Genomic DNA, 8,078 nt, shown 5'->3' with positions numbered 1-8,078 from the left:
TGTGTGTTCAGAAGAGGATTTATCTCATGTGATTCTGCTGGCTTCTGGTTCTGGTTCTGGGTTCTGGTTGCGGTTGCGGCTCCAGTGGCTAAACTGCTGCTGCATTCTGGATTCAGGATCAGACAGATGCTTTAACATGTGTTCTCTCAGCATCAGTGATATAATAAATGAAGGAAACAGAAGCACTGATCTACAATCCATCTCTGTGCTTCTGGAGAACAGTAATCCTGACACTAACCTGAGATTCCTGATTCTGTGATCCAGCGGCTGCAGCTCCTCGACGAGACTTCATTGCCTTCTGTGTGTTCACGACAAGACAGTTCATTCACACACATCTTCACTAAAACGTGCTTCTCCTTTTCAGACAGTTGTTTAAAGGTGCAGTTCATGATCTGTCCACATTTTAAAAGCTTTATATTTAAACTAAAGAAATAGCACATTTGACAAATCCAATCCAATATGTTTCCCTCTCCGCTCATGCTGGCCGTATTGAAGGCATTTTTTTGTGTTTTTTCATGTTTCATTTATTGAATCTATGCACACCAATAATATTTTTTTGCATTTATAAATCAGCACAGAATTGTTTGTATCATTTGCTTATTGGCCACATTGCATTTATTCACATTACCAGCTGAATACAGCTCACTTTATCTCAGAAACCTTCAAGACCAGCTGCTCAAAGTGCTTTTTATTTATATAAATTGTACTTAATTTTACTCAGTTAAATGTCCAAGTATGTAGCCATTTCCGTGCAAATGTAATGGAGTAAAATAACAGGTATTTTATATCAATAAAACTGAAGTGAAGTGAAATTTCCCCCAAAACAGTACTTCAGTAATGTAGCAGAATTAATTTACACATCTGTCCCTTTATTATTATAGAGTTTGTGGAATCAGTTCATCACAGGTGACAAATAGAAATGTGAATAGAGCAGGTCTATTTCCACTGTGACGTCTGTAACCAGAAACTGATGTGTGGGGGGGGTCTGTATGAAGTATTTAAAGACTCAGAGAAACATTAAATCACCAACAGCACCTTCTCACTGCAGGAGAATGAATCACATTTTCTGACACTCACCGTACAAGACTGCAGACACGGTGTGATCCCTGTGAGGAAAGAGATTTACAGCATCATTCAGATTCTGATCAGATTCAAACACATCACACTCAATAACACACCAGTCTCAGAACCAATCAAATAAACCCTCAGATGTCCATCTGGATACATGAGGTGTTCAAGTGATGAAGATGAAGAGCTTCTCAGTTGATTAGAAAATGACTGAACAACACTCACTGAGTCACAATCAGTAGAAAAACAGTAGAATAATCTCTAGAAGTGACGCATCCTAAAGATCATATTTTTAAATGAAAATGAAAATCCCAAACACCTGAAGTGAATGTAATTAATGTTCAGTTATACTCACAGGGTTCAAATACCAGTAAAATCATCAGAATTAAAATGAAGAGTAATTCAGAGGAGAAGACAATGATCCTCATGTCTCCCGTCGCTCCTTCACCATTAACTGAAGATGAAAATAAACAAGAGGGTTTTATTTATGACACTATATTCAACACAAACAGCATGAAGCACTGATTATACGGATTTTTAAGCTGGGGACAAAAAAACTATAAAATTAAAGTGTGTATAGAAATATTTTTTTTTGTGTCTTGAATATAAAATTAGTTTTTGAACAATAACCTATTTTATGTTCATAGCTATATTAGTTATGAAGAAAATTCGTCATGAAGAATAGCTTATTTGTTATTAAAATGATTTAAAAATTCTTTTATAACAACTTTAAGAAAAAAAGTTAAAAGTCAAGAATAATTCTTGATAATATCTTTAAAAAGAGAGAAATCCGCTGACATCATTTAGGCTATTTTAATTTATTCACTGCAGATCTAAAAACATTTAACTTGCAATGTTAGCTTATGAAAATAAAATAAAGATAAGAAATAAATCACAATAAGATTTGTAATCAAGAAAACTATTTGATAAAATGACAAAATGAACCTTAAATGTTGTTTGACAGTGAACGCATCTTCATAGTCTCAGTCTCAAATATATTAAACATGTTTAAAAAAATCTTTATGAAAACAACTGGTTTTTTGAATTCTAAGATTATAATCTTTAGACACCCACACACGATGTGATTGTTTCTGCTGACTGCAGACAGTGACTGAGCCCAGACCCAGCCTTCGACTGGACACCGCCATCCTTAGTTTATAATAAACAGCAATATGCAGATATATGACAGTAATTTTGTAGTGTGTGATGATCACCTCTGTTTTCAGTATCAGTTCAGTCATCAGAGCAACAGAGTTCAGTAACACAACACCAACTGATTGAAACACATACACAGCTACAACACGAGCAAGAGCTGAAAGATCAAATCATATGTGTTTCATATCAGCATCATTTACATACAATTAAATTAACTTTACAACCACTACAACACAACCAATTAAATATCATCAGGACAGAACTGCTTCATGAAACTAATGAGAACTAATAAATCATACAAACAATATTCTGTATGTATTCTATATAGAAGTTGAATGGTTGAATAAAACATGACAACAACACAATATTCAGAAACACCTTCATATTTCACAGACACGTTTGTGTTTGATTGAGAAAACATTAGTGAAATATCAGCTCGATTTCATGAAAATCATTATCACAACAACAGAATAAAAGCTTTGCTGGGATAGAAAATGCTGAATAACTCAACTACACTGTAAAAACATCTGTGAAATATTACAGTAAAAATAAAATAAAGTCAGCAGCTGTGATTGCCAGAACTTCATCTTAAAATATATTCAGGATTTATGGATTTATCTTAAATTACCAGTAAAAACCTGTTTTATTAACTGTTATAATGTTAATATTCCAGCCTCCTGAAGCACTAAAATCTGTTTTGTATCATTTATAATATGCTGACAAGAGAAAGTTACTGATGAATCAAAGCTCATGACAAGCTGATGAGGAAAATACTCGTATATAGAAGCTCCACAACATCATTCACACAAATAATAAACAGCATCATCATAACACACACGACACTGAAATAATGCAGTTTAACATTAACATAAGATGTAACAAAGTTCCTAATTACTCATAACTTTGAAAAAGCAAAAAAAGAAACTGTATATATTAAGGGAAATTACTGTTAACATGTTTTTACTGTAGCATTATTACAGTCGTTTCCTGTTAACTTGATCTCTGTTCAGAAGAGTGTAGAGACTTGATCTCTGTTAAGAGTGAAGAGAATAAACGAGAGCTGATGGTGAAATCATGACAGTGAGAAGATGATCAGAGAAGATGATTTATACTGTACCGTAATCATCAAATGAGCCTGTGAAGTTGACCAGTGCCCAGAGAGACTGGAGAAACACAATCACACAGGTCCATCCGACACGATCTGAACGCCAACAAACACATCAGCTTCATCACTGACAAACAAACACTGCACTGTAGCACACATGGTAAGATGATTCAGTTCCTGATATATATATCATATTATCATACCCTTTTCATTTTCCAGAGCTGTGATGTAGAAATAGACCAAAACAGCATTGATCAGCATCATGAGAGTTAAATACACTGATCTCCTGACCGCAGGTGAACCTGAAAAACAGCTCTAATATTACTACATATTAACAATATTACAATATTATACAATATCTGTAATCTAGTGTTTCTGCAGTAATATTATAATATTATATCATCAGAGCTGGGTAATAACTGATTACTTTTAATCTGAGTTATTTAATCAGATTCCAAAATCAAGTACTTACTTTAAAAATGTAAAATACTCAGAATCAGACTACAGTTACTTTTTATGGATTACGTTTACATATTATTCATACAAATGATGTCCCTTTTATTTATTGATTCTCACTAATTCCTCTTTTCCATCTTTTAAATGTTCCTTCCTGAAATATCCACCGCTTCTATAGACTCAGAAAGTCTTCAGTTTCAGAGTCCAGTCATTAGTCAGCTGACCACTGCATTTACAGAAATCATCTCAGCTACTGATGAACACATTCATATTTATCTGAATTATCACTCAGTAGCTTATTTAACCGTCTGTTTTTAATGTCTTTGGAAGGCATTTGTCTTTCAAACATTAAAATACACAAATTCTTGGTTAAACCTTGACGTAATGTGATGTTTAAATCCACTTTATGTTGTTAATTTCAACAAATGGAATATATTTCTTTCTTTTTGTTTTTTGTATCAATATGGTAAAAGATCATCCTGTTTAAAACAATGTGATAAGTGAGTAAGATCAAAAGATATCTAAAACTATCAGAAAGTAATATGATTATATTACCTAAAATGGATTACGTACAAACTACAACTTTTGTCATGTAATTTGGAATCAGTAACAAATTACAATTTGTGAGTAATCTACCCAGCTCTGTGTATAATATTATTAAGAACTGCATATCTGTGTTTGACACTGACTGAATAATATATAAAACATCTCACAAATGCTCAAAACAACTGAACACAGATTATTAAGTCTGAAATCACTGGAAGTATTTTCTACTCTCATTTAACCCTCCACCTCAACATCTGTGAAGATGAGAAATACATAATGACTAACAGAGAGCATTAATTAATTAGATATAGAATAGATCAGATTATGATGTCATGAGTTATTTTTATTAATATCAGGGATCAGATCAGAATTCATCAAACACTTACAGCCCATCCGTTCCCCACATGTAAGATCCCAATCATATCTCGTCACTGTGGTAAACACTGGTAAAACTGCAACAATGAAGAATCCTGCAAACAGAAGAGTTGATTACATTAATACAGATACTGAGATTATATTAAGATTATATTAATGCAAGATACTGAGATTATATTAAGATTATAATAAATACAGATACTGAGATTATATTAAGATTATATTAATGCAGATACCGCGATTATATTACGATTATATTAATACAGATACTGAGATTATATTACGATTATATTAATACGGATACTGAGATTATATTAAGATTATAATATACAGATACTGAGATTATATTAAGATTATATTAATGCAGATACTGAGATCATATTAAGATTATATTAATGCAGATGCTGGAGATTATATTAATACAGATACTGAGATTATATTAAGATCATATTAATACAGATAATGAGATTATATTAATACAGATACTGAGATTATATTAAGATCATATTAATACAGATACTGAGATTATATTAAGATTATATTAATACAGATACTGAGATTATATTAAGATCATATTAATACAGATACTGAGATTATATTAAGATCATATTAATGCAGATACTGAGATTATATTAATGCAGATACTGAGATTATATTAAGATTATATTAATACAGATACTGAGATTATATTACGATTATATTAATGCAGATACTAAATTATATTAAGATTATATTAAGATTATATTAATACAGACACTGAGATTATATTAAGAGATTATATTAAGATTATATTAATACAGATACTGTAGATTATATTAAGATTATATTAATACAGACACTGAGATTATATTAAGATTATATTAAGATTATATTAATACCGATACTGAGATTATATTAAAGATTATATTAATACAGATACTGAGATTATATTAAGATTATATTAATGCAGATACTGAGATTATATTAAGATCATATTAATACAGATACTGAGATTATATTAAGATTATATTAATGCCAGATGCTGAGATTATATTAAGATTATATTAAATGCAGATACTGAGATTATATTAAGATTATAATTAATGCAGATACTGAGATTATATTAATGCAGATACTGAGATTATATTAGATTATATTAATGCAGATACTGAGATTATATTAAGATTTATATAAATACAGATACTGAGATTATTTAAGATTATATTAATACAGACACTGAGATTATATTAAGATTATATTAATACAGACACTGAAATTATAGATTAAGATTAACACTAAGATTATATTAATACAGAAACTGAGATTATATTAAGATTATATTAATACAGACCTGAGATTATATTAAGATTATATTAAGATTATATTAACTACAGATACTGAGATTATATTAAGATTATAATTAATACAGATACTGAGATTATATTAAGATTATATTAATACAGACCACTGCAATTATATTAAGATTATATTAACGCCAGATACTGAGATTATATTAAGATTATATTAATACAGACACTGAGATTATATTAAGATTATATTAATACAGACACTGAAATTATATTAAGATTATACTAAGATCATATTAATACAGATACTGAGATTATATTACGATTATATTAATACAGATACTGAGATCATATTAAGATTATATTAATACAGATACTGAGATTATATTAAGATCATATTAATACAGATACTGAGATTATATTACGATTATATTAATACAGATACTGAGATTATATTAAGATTATATTAACGCAGATACTGAGATTATATTAAGATTATATTAACACAGATACTGCGATTTATATTAAGATTATTAATACAGATACTGAGATTATAATATTAAGATTATATTAATACAGATACTGATATTATATTAAGATTATATTAATACAGATACTGAGATTATATTAAGATTATATAAATGCAGATACTGAGATTATATTAAGATTATATTAATACAGATACTGAGATTATTATTAATACAGACACTGAGATTATATTAAGATTATATTAAGATTGATATTAATACAGATACTGAGATTATATTAAGATCATATTAATACAGATACTGAGATTATATTAAGATCATATTAATGCAGATACTGAGATTATATTAAGATTATATTAATACAGATACTGAGATTATATTAAGATTATATTAATGCAGATGCTGAGATTATATTAAGATTATATTAATACAGATACTGAGATTATATTAAGATCATATTAATACAGATACTGAGATTATATTAAGATCATATTAATACAGATAATGAGATTATATTAATGCAGATAACTGAGATTATATTAAGATTATATTAATGCAACTACTGAGATTATATTAAGATTATAAATAATACAGATACTGAGATTATATTAAGATTATATTAATACAGACACTGAGATTATATTAAGATCATATTAATACAGATACTGAGATTATATTAAGATTATATTAATACAGATCCTGAGATTATATTAAGATTATATTAATACAGACACTGAGATTATATTAAGATCATATTAATACAGATACTGAGATTATATTACGATTATATTAATACAGATACTGAGATTATATTAAGATTATATTAATGCAGATACTGAGATTATATTACTGCAGATACTTGAGATTAATATTAAGATTATATTAATGCAACTACTGAGATAATATTAAGATTATATTAATACAGATACTGAGATATATTAAGATTATATTAATACAGACACTGAGATTATATTAAGATTATATTAATACAGACACTGAGATTATATTAAGATTATATTAAGATTTATATTAATACAGATACTGAGATTATATTAAGATTATATTAATACAGACACTGAGATTATATTAAGATTATATTAAGATTATATTAATACAGATACTGAGATTTATATTAAGATTATATTAATACAGGCACTGAGATTATATTAAGATTATATTAATACAGACACTGAGATTATATTAAGATTATATTAAGATTATATTAATACAGATACTGAGATTATATTAAGATTATATTAATACAGACACTGAGATTATATTAAGATTATATTAAGATTATATTAATACAGATACTGAGATTATATTAAGATTATATTAATACAGATACTGAGATTATATTACGATTATATTAATACAGACACTGAGATTATATTAAGATTATATTAATACAGATACTGAGATTATATTACGATTATATTAATACGGATACTGAGATTATATTACGATCATATTAATACATATACTGGAATTATATTAAGATTATATTAATACAGATACTGAGATTATATTAAGATCATATTAATACAGATACTGAGATTATATTAAGATTATATTAATGCAGATACCGAGATTATATTA

The 8,078-nt window shown here is 28.0% G+C and overlaps 2 long non-coding RNA genes across 2 annotated transcripts; both read right to left on the bottom strand.

Annotated features, from left to right (window-relative positions):
• Nucleotides 1-275: 275 nt before the first annotated feature.
• Nucleotides 276-1,540, bottom strand: LOC122136175. Its single transcript, XR_006153977.1, has 3 exons — nt 1,424-1,540; nt 1,078-1,106; nt 276-298 (listed from the first exon to the last, which is right to left on the bottom strand). It is a non-coding gene; the product is annotated as an uncharacterized LOC122136175 (long non-coding RNA).
• A 1,747-nt stretch (nt 1,541-3,287) lies between these two features.
• Nucleotides 3,288-4,802, bottom strand: LOC122136176. The gene is made up of 3 exons (XR_006153979.1): nt 4,717-4,802; nt 3,532-3,630; nt 3,288-3,424 (listed from the first exon to the last, which is right to left on the bottom strand). It is a non-coding gene; the product is annotated as an uncharacterized LOC122136176 (long non-coding RNA).
• Between the last annotated feature and the right edge of the window lie 3,276 nt (nt 4,803-8,078).

This window comes from Cyprinus carpio, chromosome A3 (genome assembly GCF_018340385.1).
Source record: "Cyprinus carpio isolate SPL01 chromosome A3, ASM1834038v1, whole genome shotgun sequence".
Classification (NCBI taxonomy): domain Eukaryota; kingdom Metazoa; phylum Chordata; class Actinopteri; order Cypriniformes; family Cyprinidae; genus Cyprinus; species Cyprinus carpio.
Note: the sequence above shows the minus strand (reverse complement) of the source record. Positions and strands in the feature narration are given on the sequence as shown.